Consider the following 14,097-nt stretch of genomic DNA (forward strand, 5'->3'; position numbering starts at 1 on the left):
GGTTCTCATCCCAGATCACTGATTGCTGGCATCTGTGTAAATTGCTGTGGAACCAGGTGCAAGATGATTGTGAGAAGGAGAGGTTGGAGAGTAGAGAGTAGTAGCTCATGATTTATCATGTCAAAGGCCTTTGAGAGATCTAGAAATATGGCAGTAGAGAAAAGGCCATTTCATTTGTGATGAAGTATAGTGTTGGTGAAGGATAGCAGAGTGGAGGTAGTGCTGTGATATAGCCTGAAACCATGTTGGGTTTTGGAGAGGAGATTATTAGCTAGGAGGTAGCTGGAGACCTGGGTGTTGATACATTTTTCAAGTACCTTGGAGAGAGGGGAGAGGATAGCAATGGGGCGGTAATTGGAGAAGTCAGTGGAGGGGTGTCTTTGTGGAGAGGAATGATGTGAGATATTTTCCATATCGAGGGAACATAGCCTTCTGTTATGGAGCGGTTGATTAGAATTTAAATTGGGTAGGCTAGTGTATCAGCTGCAGTTTTCAAGTATTCAGAGGGGAGGTTGTCAGCTGTGAGTTTGGTGGGTTTAAGTTTTGACAATAGCCTTTTTATGTTGGAGGTAGGTACTGAGGTGAAGAAGAAAAGAAGTGTGGGGGATTTAGGGTTAGGAGTTGGGGGGGCTGTTGCAGGGAAGTGTTGTTTGTTTAGAGATGTTATAGTTTCAGTGAAGTGTTTGTTGAAGGATTCAGCAATACTGCTAGAGGAGGGGGGAATGGACGGCTGGGGGGTATCAACCTTCCCTGGGTGGAGGATGGTGTTAATAGTGGACCAGAATTGCTTAGGGTCGTGGTTAGTAGAGTTTAGGGTGGATTTATAGTAGAGGGAGTTGTCTAATTTTATTTGCTTTTTTGGCTTTATTACGCAGTTCAAGGAATGATTGCCTATCTGAGTTATTTTTTGTTAGTTGCCAGTGCTCCCAGGCCTTATCTCTGGATTTCATTAGGGTTCTGGTGGTCTTTTGTAACCATGGGGCATGCCTGGATCTGACTATGGCATTTCTTACAGGAGCATGGGTGTTTAGGATGGAGAGGAAGGTACTGTTGAAGAAGTGGACAGCCTCATCTAGGTTGAGGTATTTTAGTGATAACCAGTTCATTTTTTGCATGTAGGAGATGAAGGAGTTGGGGTTGAAGTTGGACTTGTTCCGTATCTATCTGTGGATAATGGGCTTGAGACTGTTTGTGTGGTGCCGAATTAGGAAAGTGGGGGAGTGGTCACTAAGACTGTCAGGTAAGCAACCTGCTAGGCAAGAGTGAGGGGCTTTGTTGACTAGGATCCAGTCAAGTAAGGTATAATTGTTAGGGTTTTTGTTGATTCGGGTAGGGGATTGGATGAGTTGAGTGGACCCATGGAGATTAAGGTGAATGGTTGGGAGATTGTTATTATAGGATAGCCAGTTGATGTTAAAGTCACCGAGAATGATGGTTTCCTGGGGTAGAGATAGAGTAGCCCAACTCAAGAGATTTTCTAGGGGTGTAATAATTTGCCCTGGTGGGAAATAGCATCCTGTGATATTGATTGCTTTGTTTGGGTTTAGTTTGAGATTGGCATAAAGGATTTCTTCATTGTTGTGGTGAGGGGCAGATGTGTTTAGGAGTTAAATATTGAGGTGGTGTTTAAATATCAATGCTATACCACCTCCTTTTTTGGACAATCTGTCTATGCGAAGGATGTTGTATTCAGGTGGAAATATTTCCTCACTTTTGATGTGCGGTTTGAGCCAGGTTTCAGTTAGGAAGAGAATATCTGGGGAATACATGCTTATGCTGGCATGTAGTTCTTGGATTTTATTGCATATGCTTCTGATGTTTAGGGACATTATAAGTAGGTCTGTTATTTTTTTGTTGGCTAAAAGTTGAGTTGTGGGGGGGCTGCTTGGACTAGAGTTTGTGGTTGGGTTGGATTTGGGAGGACCAGGGTTTGGATGGATGGCTCCAGCGAGGGCTAGTTTATAGAGGGTGTTTAGGATATGTTTTATATACATAGTAAATTGCTTATGGTATCTTAGGGATATTTGGTGATATACATAGTAAATTGCTTATGGTATCTTAGGGATATTTTATTTTTGAGTGTGTTAGGTGTTTGGTAATGGAGTGTGTGTATTGGGAGGATGTTTTGGTGGCAGGGGTTGTGTAGTTATAGTGTAAATGTTTGAGAGAGGGTGTTGAGAGAGTACAGTGGAAGTTGTTGGGGCATGTGACTGTGGAGCCTTGGTAGGATGTAATGTGAGCTAGAACTACGCAGGTTAGGATTGTTATTATATTAGGTAGTAGCATGATTGTGTTAGATGTAGGGGGAGGGGTTGACTAGTGGTGTAGCCTAATTGGTGGTAATTAGGGGTGGGGTTAAGGCTAAGAATAAATGTAGAGGTACTGGGGGCGGGTAGAAATAGGGGGCAGGGTGTGGGCGGGTGGGAAAAGGGGGCAGGGAGGGGAGCTAAGTGAGCATAGCAAACAGAGCAAGCTAGAACCCCCCAGGCTAAAGATTGCATGGTAAATGTCTAACCCCCCAGGCTAAAAATTGCAGGGTAAGTGTCTAAATAGCTGTAAGTGTCTAAATAGCCAAATTGTTAGGAGTTAATAGAATCTAGTAGGGAAAAACAGTCTATAGACCTGATTTCAGCTGTGTCCTTACTGGGTAGATACCTAGTTTGAAGCAGACAAAAAGTGGCAGTTTAAGTACCTTTTTGCCTCTATATTACAAGTGGGCAATTCCAGTGTATCTATTGGGTTACCTTTTTTTGCCTAGAGCTTTATCTTGGTTTACTGATAACTAAAAGAAAAAGTTTAACTGGGGTGTGTATTTACAGCTGATGGGGGTGGGGAGTAGCTGCTGTCCCTAGCCGTGGGTAGAGCCAGTTATTTCTTCTTTAGACCAGGTACTTTCTACAGTAGCAGGCTAAGAGGGAACGGTAGCTAGACACCTACAGTGACTTATTTTCTTTTTAAAGCCCTTGAGTCCTTGTGGCTGGTTTCTTCACTGCATATGTGGTCAATGGCCAAGGATTCAGCAAGTGGGGGACTGAGAGAGAACTCGTTCGCAGGGACAGTGGTCACTAAATGAAAAGATGGAGACAAAAAGAATTATTACGTTAAGGTCTCTGAAAGAGGAATGAGAGAGAAGTGCTGTAAAAAGTAACTGAAATAATAAATTATCACCCAGACAGGAAGGGTATTGGGTTTAAGAGTAGCAATATGTTATATATTTGCACAGGTACAAAGTGTTTAGCAAAAAAGGCTCAGGCAACTGTTATGCATTCGCATATGAAGTCCTTGACATAAAAAACACCTTACTTAGTGTTATGTACCAGATAATTTTGGTAGCCCATGAATTTAAAGAGACAGTTCTATCACAGATATAGCAGTAGTAAACTATCACAGCAATTGTATATAACAGTAATTAAATATCACAACACAGACATTTACATGTCTACATTGCTATAATATTTCTCATGGTACAGCAGTTAAAGCAACTAAGGATCACTCTGACTTGGCAGCAAAACAGGACTTTTAGCCGTAATACGATGTTCGGTATTTAACTTGTGCTTTCCTTCAAACTGAATCACGGAACCCTCAGTCACACTGCTTAACATCTATTTTAGCTAAAAAGTATGTACTAAACAAAAGTGAGGAGGAGTAGCAACCCAGTTTGATACTATAGCATCTGTAAGTGCTAGCAGCACGAAGAATACTGAGCACCAAGTCAGACTGGAAAATGATACTTTGTAACACTTTGTCTATAACATGCATAAATAGGAGACCAGTTCTGCAACAGTAGCAATGCTGACAGTAACAAAGCAATAGAACAACTGAGTTTGTAGAGACCTTAGCTGCAATTTAAAAAGTAAAGCTCAAACACTTACAATGAGATACACCACGAGCTGAAGGGAATGGGCAGCTGCTGTGAGTAAGCCAAGATGGCTCCAGTGGCAGGGAGGGGAGCTAAGTGAGCATAGCGAATGGAGTGGGCTAGAACCCCCCCAAGGCTAAAGATTGCAGGGCAAGTGTCTAAATAGCCAAATTGTTAGGAGTTATTAGACTCTAGTAGAGAAAAACAATCTATAGACCTGATTTCAGCTGTGTCTTTTCTGGGTAGATACCTAGTTTGAAGCAGACAAAAAGTGACAGTTTAAGTATCTTTTTGCCTCTATTTTACAAGTGGGCAATTCCAGTGTATCTACTGGGTTACCTTTTTTTCTCCTAGAGCTTTATCTTGGTTTACTGATAACTAAAAGAAAAAGTTTAACTGGGGAATGTATTTACAGCTGATGGGGGTGGGGAGCAGCTGCTGCCCCTAGCCGTGGGTAGAGCCAGTTATTTCTGCTTTAGACCAAGTACTTTCTACAGTAGCAGGCTAAGAGGGAATCATAGCTAGACACCTACAGTGATTTATTTTCTTTTTAAAGCCCTTGAGTCCTTGTGGCTGGTTTCTTCACTGCAGATGCGGTCAATAGTCAAGGATTCAGCAAGTGGGGGACTGAGAACCCGTTCACAGGGACAGTGGTCAAATGAGAAACACCACTAGCTGAAGGAAATGGGCAGCTGCTGTGAGATGGCTGACCTTGGAAACTACCACATTGATAACACAGCCCATAAGAGTAGACCCAGTGGTCAGGGATTTGGGAATGCCTGTAGACAGTAACCAGGTCTTTGACCATTATGTATCTACAGTAGCAAAAAAAAAAATCATTCTATTTCTGCTGTTTACTATTAAAATTTTGCCACTCCAAAGGTTGAGTGTATGTATCAGTGCAAAATTTCCTCAAACGTCGGGATACTGAATATCGACATGCAGGAACATAACACAGAATGCCGAGACTCCCTACCACGCCAGACCCAGGAGCAAACAGTAACATGGGTCCAGAAGGGGCCAAGGTCAAACAGTCAGTAATGCAATAAGCATTTTGACTGTTGACATGGATTCACACAGCTGAACCCAACCTTCAGGGCAGTGAGTTTTCATGGTAAACCATTTTGCTCAAGGTATAAGCAAGGCTATGGCATCTAGGTCCAAGGCTGTCATTGTACCACTGTACTCAGCTTTCATCAGATCAGTTATTGAATACAACACCCCCTTTAGTAAGTATCTAACCAGGCATGTGCAACAACTGGAACATTAACAGAGGTTCCTCACAAAAAGAATACAGGGTGTAAACAGAATGTTCTACACAGACCGCCTCAAAGCCCTATCCTTGTACTCTGTCTACCACAGACTGCTGAGAGACAATCTATTCTTGGTCTATAAAGCATCCTCTGATCCCATTCTGATGGACTTGTTGCCCATAAACTACACAAATAGCACCAGATTTACTAATTCTAGGGACCTAAACCTTGTTTGCAACATAAACAGGACATGTTAAATGGGCAGGTATGTGGCTCAGAGAATTCCCCTTCTCTGAAACAGGTTTCACATCCATGTGGAGCAGAGTTATTCCCTTACACAATTAAAGCATAACTTGGACCAGTGGATGGGAAACAGGAAATTTACCCCTGGTTTGGCACCTATGTCTCTGTTAGATAGAGGCAGCCTGTAAATGCTTGACCACCTATGGCCAAACCTACATATACCTCCTAAAATATCCCTAGTGTATCAGAACTTGTCAGATACATTTGGGAAGCATGGCTAGGTTTAAAAGGCCCCACTGAGGTCACTAGCCTAGTAACCACCCATGAAATTATACATCCTCATGGGGAGGTTAATTGAAAACAAAACAAGCTGGCACATTAGAACCACCAGTACAATGTAAGAGAAAATTTAGCTTATTAATATATAGATACTATAAATGATACCAAAAAAAGTCAAGGAAGACTTTATTGCAAGTTTTCATCAATTTTTATATGATGAAATTTGTGTTGTGGGGTTGTGCTTGGAGGTGATGTTCATAAGAAACTTTAGGCTGTTATAAAATGGAACTGACAAACAGACAGAGTTGCGACTTTGATATTTTCTTACAAGAGTCCAAAGATTGTAAATAAATTCCAGAGGTGCTCTTTAAGGTAGTTAAGGTGCACTGCAATGTACACACTGGCTTGCAAAAACTGTAAGCACTCTAGTACAAGGGAGGCAACAGCCATCAACTTCCACTATAAACACTGCATTTTGCTGTGATGCTGGGATTAATATTAACACTGAGCAGGATGGTAGAACAAATGGGTTTACTCAGTCTACTTTTCATAATAAAGGTTGTAAAGCTCATTTGTACAACGCATTGATATAAGCAAAGTTTCACATAGTGTTTTCATGTTGTGCCAGAAACCAGACATCACCTCACAGCCATGCAAATGTTGAGTCTTAAATCTAAACATTACATCAGTGGCATACACAGACACAACACACTGTACTGAAGAGTCAGAGAAGAACCAAACAAACAAGATTTTTTGGTCTCAGCAAACTATACTAGCTTTGTTGCTTGTTATCCAAGTACAGACAGGTAGCAGACCCAGTTAAAAAAGTAAGTAAATAACTGAATTTTATGGAGGCCTGCTTTAAGGAAACAGGACTGAAAAAATGTTGTACTAAGTATAGTACTCTGCCACATATTTTTTCTTTTTGTTCCTTGAGTTTTAATTACTAAGGTTCTACAAGTAGAGATTACCTTTGATACTGCAATTAGACTGTTACGTGCAAAGGTCCAAGTTCTGAAACAGACGTTTGTCACTGCAGAGTCAATTGAAGTAAGATTGAGTACCAAACAGAAGTTCTTCTACTCTGGGGGAAGGAAGATTTGTGGAGTATAAGGGAGGAACTAAGGGAAGATGCAAGCACTCAACAATATAAGCTGATATAATGTGTGTGTGTGTGTGTGTGTGTGTGTGTGTGTGTGTGTGTGTGTGTGTGTGTGTGTGTGTGTGTGTGCGCGCCCGTGTGTGTGCATGTGTGTATGTGTGTGTGTGTGTCTTTGCGTGTATATGTGTGTGTATGTGTGTGTGTGTGTGTGTGTGTGTGTGTGTGTGTGTGTGTGCGTGTGTGTGTGCGTGTGTGTGTGTGCGCGTCTGTGTGCGTGTGTGTGTGCGTGTGTGTGTGTGTGCGTGTGTGCGTGTGTGCGTGCGTGTGTGTGTGTGTGTGTGTGTGTGTGTGTGTGTGTGTGTGTGCACATTCACGTGTGCTTGTGTCTGTGTCTGTCTGTGTGTGTTTGTGGACTGGGTACAAATATCACCACACCGCATGCTATCTACCACCATCATCATAATCAAAAACATCAAATCCTTTTTCCTATTTTCATTATGGAGTCAGGGTGTCACATCAACTGTCGTCACCTCTCTCAATTCACTGTCACTGTTCTTCCTTCAACAGTCATGCCTGACTGTCTCAGATCTTCTCTCAACCAAGCCATCCATCTCTTTCCTAGATGCTCTTCTTTCCTTTTGCCTTCTTCCTATCTATCTCAAATCCTGTTTACTAAACTGTCTTCTGCTTTCCTGCACTTCTGCCTGAACCACAATAATCTGTTCGTTTGACCTTCTCTGCAATTGGACCTACTTTGATTTCTGCTCTGATCTCATAATTTATTTGTCTGTCCCAGAGTGTGCATTCTGTCACCCACCTGGCATGTCTTCTCCATCACTGCTAGCTTTCTCATTTGTTCTGCCTTCAGTGCCCAGATTTTTGTACCATACAGTAGTAGTGGTTGTACCATTGCTTTGTACAAACCTTAGTTTTTAACTTCTTTGGATTTCTTCTGACACATACTACCCTGACATTCTGTGCTGGATGGCTACAGTCCCTATGATTTTAGCTGTGATTTTTTCATTCAGACATTCTTTTTTCTACTTAACTACCCTTCCCACATATTTGAATCTGCTAACTTCTTCCACAGTTTTGCCTTCTATCTCAGTTTTCTGCCTCTTCTGATTTCCCCCATTTGCTGCCATGACAATTGTCTTCTCCGTACTTGGTTTCATCTCATGTGCTTTCAGTTTTGTATTCCATTTCCCTATTATTTGCTGAGTCTCCTGTTCAGAGAATGTTTGTAGTCTCATATTGTCTGCATACAATAGTTTTGCTGATCTGTTCCCTCCAACTTGTTTGCTAATGTAGTCCATCACCAGTATGGACACCAGTGTGCTCAGTGCTGAATCCTGATACACACCCACTCCCACTAGAAGCCCCTTGGTGAGTCTGAGCACTGTTTGTATTTGTGTCATTGGGTCCTGAACATATCCTGCACTAATTTTGTCAATGTTTCTTGGACTTTGAACCATCACAGGATTGCCCAGATCAGCTTGCTTGAGACCTTGTCATATAGTTTCTTTGAGTCTAGAATGCCCATTTAGATTCTTTCCTCATCTCTAGTTTCTTCCTCTTAGCTATCTGTCTTACTGCAAACATTGGGTTTGTTGTATTGTATCCTGATTTGAATCTGAGCTGCTCATCTCCCATCTTTCTACTACCATGCATATTTGTTTATTAGTCCCCCTGTCCAGCACTTTCACGCAGTATGACAGGGGTTTGACACCTCTATACTGCTCAGACTTGAGAAAGTTCACTTTCTTCTTGTAAACTGCCATTAGAATGCTTAATCTCTAGTCATCTGGAATACGCCTTTCCTTCCATACTACTATGTGTAAATCTCTGGACCCATTTATTCCCTAACTCACCACATGTTTTGATCATATCTGCTGTGACCTCATCTGAGCCTGCTCCTTTCCCTGACTTCTTTTTCCTTAGTGATGCTCTTACTTCTTCTAGGATGGGCTCTTCTTCTTTCATTACAGGTAGTGCAGCCTCTTTGGGGTTTTCTTCATTCAGAAGCTGCTGAACGTACTCCTTATATCCACCTTTAATGTCCTGTGAATGAGCAGTTCGGTGTTGGTATTCCTAATGAAGGTGTTTGATGACTAACTTCTTTATGCTTCTGTCTTTGCTTGGCAACCTGATAGAGATTATTTGTGCTATCTACTGATTCACTTTCTAGAAGCTGGTAGATTGCTTCTGATATATTGATCTATTCTATAGTGATTGCTCTCTCAGTCTCCTTGTTAGCCAACCAGTATTCCTTCTTAGCCCAGTATGTGTTTGGTATCTCTGACTTTCTCCAGCACTCTTTCTTTCTTTCGATAACTTTCTGGACTTCAGCATTCCACCACCAGTTTTTCTTAAGTACCTTACTTCTAATACCTAGCTCAGCTGCATATGTGTTATATAGTCCACACACATGCTATTTTGAGGTGCTGTCATTCTTCAGCTCTACTTATTTGATGAGTATTTCCTCGAACTGTTGTGCTTTTGCTCCAGTCAACTTCCAGGTGTTCAGCCTAGACTCTGTTGACCTTAGAGCCTTTTACAGCCACCAGTGGTTTATTTATTTTATTTAATTATTTAACATTTGTTTACTGGGTGTGTCTGATTGAGCCAAAAAGGCCCGTTTTCAGCAGAGGCCCAGGGAGAAAAGCTCCAAATGCATATTTGCAGAATCAAATAAACATAGAACAAAAATTATAAAAACAATAGAACAAGATTATAAAACAATTGGTTACATTATACATATGCTGTGAGACGACTGGTTTGACCAGGGTGACATTGTAATTACTGATTCTACCCCAAATGCCCTTTGCTTACTAGGAGGAAGTCTGCCTAAGTTGCAAGTTGACCACTCTTGTATGTGATCTTGTGACTATCTCTCTTTTACTGAACCATGTGTTGGCCAATGTAAAGCCATTTGCTAGACAGAAGTTAAGAATGACGTCTTTTTCTTTTTTCCCCACCTGTGTGGACCCAGACAGTCCCCATATCCTGGTTTTCTGTCTGATATGAGCATCTATGTCCCCCATTATCAAAACCAACTCATATTGTCTTGCTTTATCTAATTGTTCCTGCAACTGCTGCCAAAATGCACTCTTTTTCCCCACTATCTCAGCCCTACTGTGGAGCATAGGCTGAGATTATGAATACTGCCCTATCCTTATATTGGAGTTTGATTGCCACACGTCTGTTACTAATTCCCATGACATTCCCCACTGTATTCCAAAGCTCTCCCTCACTACATTTCCTACACTATTTCTAGTCTGCCCTGTCCCTTAGTAGTAGATTCCAAGCCAAGTGGCTTTGCTGCACTGCCCCTCCTTCTTGTTTCCTGGGTATACAGGATGCTCAGCCTCATGTCATCCACTTCCAAGCTGCAATTATCAGTCAACCTACAGTGGATGTAGCTATCCTTAGTTCATCTTTGGCAGGTTGATTGATTTCATTTTAAGCTTTTGCTATCCTAGGTAACCCAAGCAGGGCAAATGGATGCCAACCAGTAGCTTATTGGCTCAGGGATGGCCAATAGAGGCACACAGACCCCTCCCACCATTACTCTGATGTTGGTGGCAAATATCCATACCCATTTTTGGTGGCATTAGTCAACATGACCAAATCCTTAGATACAATTTTTACACTACTGCTTAGCCCTGACGTGGCTCATAGTGTGATCCATGTTCTCCTAGGTAGAGGATACTGCACACCGCAGTTGATGCCTAAAACAGTTGGTCGATATAACTCTGCTACTTAGAATCTGTGCCCATGACTCTATTCAGTTTTGGGTGAGCTTGAGATGGAACTCTAGCAAGGCAAAAATGGTTGAAAGACTTAGCTGCCTTTTATTTGCTATGATCCTATGAGCAACATTGACAGGACCATGTGAGATTTTTTTTTTAATAATAAGTAGCCACATTCACTTCATTGTTTCACTAACAATCACTCGTCCTCTGCTAGATGCTGACATCAGTGTACAGCAATGTGAAAAGCATTCTCACTTTCTGTCTTTCCTCACAGTGCCTGTTTCCCTTCTTGGCTATTCTATACAACTGCACATTTACAGTGCAAGATGCTAGTGCAGATAAATAAAAAACAGCAAAGTGACTTCAACATGGCAAAGGTAATTGACTGACCATGATATTACCAAGAAAGCTGCATTCAAAGGCAAAAAGCAATTCAGATGTGAGTTATTCACTATAATATCTATAGACAAAAAGGGGGGAACAAAGACAGTAAAACAAAATTAGCATGTATTTAGGACCAGCTTGCTTTTGATTTTAAATCATTGCTTCAAGAAGAAAGAAGCAGCTTCAAAAGAGAGAATTACCTCTTACCCTAATCAGCGATTTGAAAGCTCTTGGCATATATTGTAATCTTAGATGCCTGTTTAGTTCATACTGCGTTAATTGATGGACAGATTGCACAGTCATCATTATGGATTAGCCTTGTTTTTGAGTATGAAGCATTGGTACTAGATGTCGTTTGCTAACTTCATACAATTTAGACCATTAAAGGCTGCACAGTGATAGGCTACTGGTAGCAGTCCTGTAACAAATGTGTCTTTCTATTGTACTTTGTGCTTGATTTTTGATTGCATCATTATGACAACCTTCTGGACAAGAACACCATATCTCCAGTACAAGAGTGCTATACCTTAACATCGAAAGAAAGACTGCTTGTGACTTATATACCTGGCTTTATTAGTGCGGTTAAATTTATTTTTTGCTTTGGACTAAGCTTCCTCATATGTCTAAGTTTCAGTATAAGTGTAAGTTTCCCCAGCCTACAGTCTTGCTAGAAGTAGCTCTTTTGTCATAGTTAGATTAAGTTATTAATTGACTCCATTGCATAAATTCCAAAGCACATTGCATACCCTGTGTAATATGCATAGCCCCAAACTTCACATAAAATACCAATTTTTAATTTTGTGTTTTGTTTTGAATGTAGAACAATTCCTCTTTTGACAAAGTATGTTGGCATATTTTTGCACCATGAGATTCGGTTTCATTGGATGGTACTTTGATGTACCAAAATCAATCCTAATTCCAATTGCCCCTCTGCATATCTTTAGGTATGGAACTATTGGAAGCAAGTTTGCCTCTGTCCCATCAAGTGCAGTAAGCATGCTGATTTTGGCTCCAATAATGTATAATATGTAAGGTAGAAATCACTGCTTTAAGGTTCTGTTATCTTAGAGCTAATTTGCATTTATGTGTTACATGGCTCTTCCTGCTTGGGCAGCTGCTACCATGTTTGTAAATGGAATGGATTAAGTCCAGCGCTGACTTAATGTTTCTGCATTTTGCCAGCAAGTCTGAGATCTAGTGTTAGATCTGAATGAACATGAACAAGATGTAACAGGGAGGTTTGCTAATCCCTTGCCTTTGAATGGCAGACGTTGATGGTGAAAAAAACATATCTTTTGTTAGCATTATTCAGAATGGTCTTAGCCAAAAGTTATATTTCTTTCCTTGATGTGGTATATGTCTGCATGCAAATTAGGAATACCAAGTTCAGAAAAAAAAGAAACATTCAAAATATTCCTAGCTCTCTATAAAATAATCTAAACATATTGGTGATATCTCAAGGAGGCATTTTTTTTTTAGAGAATTGGAACAGTGAGAAAGGAAGAGAAAAGTTACTGTTCACAGGGAAATACTCCTTGCTAATCCTCAAGTACCACTCATTATATATTAGAAATAATGTGCTTGGAAATGATTAAAGCCTAACTCTTATCCTTCCTTTTCCAAAACATGGAACACTACCTCTTACAATGTGGAACGAATGAGTAAAATGTGAAACACTTACTAATTATTTCAACTGAGAAATTCACAGTAGGGTTATTATAGCAATAACCCATGGCTGGGTGCGGGTAATGCTGGATTTACTGACAGTTGCTGTGGTTTGGTCACAAGGGCAAAGGCCGAGTGACCAAACAAAGACAACTTTGAGTAAATGCAGCATTACCCACATGTAGAAATGGGTTATTGCTATTATACAGTGACAGGGGTGCTGCGGTAGCATTGTCGCCTCACAGTAAGACGTTGTCCTGTTTGATTCTCAGCTAGAGCGTCTTCTGTGTGGAGACATGCGTGAATGGGCGTACCTTTGTTGAAGGTTGTGCGTCAGGACTGGCAACTTGGCACGTAAAAATCTACTACCAATCATTAGCGGACTGGAATTCCGCTGTGGCGACCCCTAACCGGGAAAAGCTGAAAGACACAACAACAACAACATTATTTAACAAAAAAGTTACTTACTTTTCTAAATAATGTCCTTGTATAATTGTGCCATGGTGTTCTTCCATGTTTTCCCCCTGGTATCATGGGGCTTTCTTGATGTACCAAAAAAACTTACTAGAAAATGCCAGAGAATACACCACCAACTACGGTGAATTGTTTATTAAAACAAATAATGAGTGCTTTTGTCTAAAAGCATACAGACTTCTTCAGATAAAACCAGAACAATTTAAAATTTGCAGTTAAATAGCTTCCTTGTCACACAACACCCATCTAAGCAAATGTGCATATTTAAAGCAACAGTTGTCAGAGCAAGTACATGTATCTAAAACAGTGGGTTTAAGATGTAAAGCTGAGAATAATTGTTACTCATCACTAACTTAAGTCAGGACATAAGCAAAAATGATACACAAATGCTGATACATACACCCTAAAAAATAAAAACAGATGATAGTAAATATAAGCATATTTTCATGTGCCTTCCTCTTGAGTAAGCAGTGTATAGATATAATGTCATTAAGCCCTGGGGGGACTGAAGCATTCAAAAATATTTGCCACCAAAGCTCTCTCTCTTCAATTAATAATTTCCACAGCCCACCTCTGGGGCTGACCTCTGCTTGCTCAATGATAGCAAACAAAAAATGATGGTCTGGAAATTGGTGACTATGCTTGTACAGTGAATTTGTAGATTAAGCCTTTCTAATCTCATAGTTATGTTCATAGATACAATCTCTAAGCTTGCATTACGATTTACCATGATAAAAACTATTACACTGGTGACATACTGCAGCTTAAATAATCCCCTTTGTGTGACAATTACATTTTCCAGGGATTGAAATGGATATATTATTGATAGAAAGGCTACTGCACACAAAAATGAAAGTGCATTGTGAGCATGCTCCACACTTAGTCGTGCGCCCCATAGTTGTTTTATTTTTAGAATGCCCCACAAAATTATATATGTTTTTGAAACAAATACCTTTTTATATACTATGTTAGTTGCTTTGCCTAAACATTTGCATAAAATTCTATCATTAGAAATGAACTGCCAATTTTTTTCTGATGATATTATTAACTGCTGGGCTGTCCACTGAATATGTGGTAACAAAG

This window comes from Protopterus annectens, chromosome 1.part0, assembly GCF_019279795.1.
Source record: "Protopterus annectens isolate FY-2018-M chromosome 1.part0, PAN1.0, whole genome shotgun sequence".
NCBI lineage: Eukaryota > Metazoa > Chordata > Ceratodontiformes > Protopteridae > Protopterus > Protopterus annectens.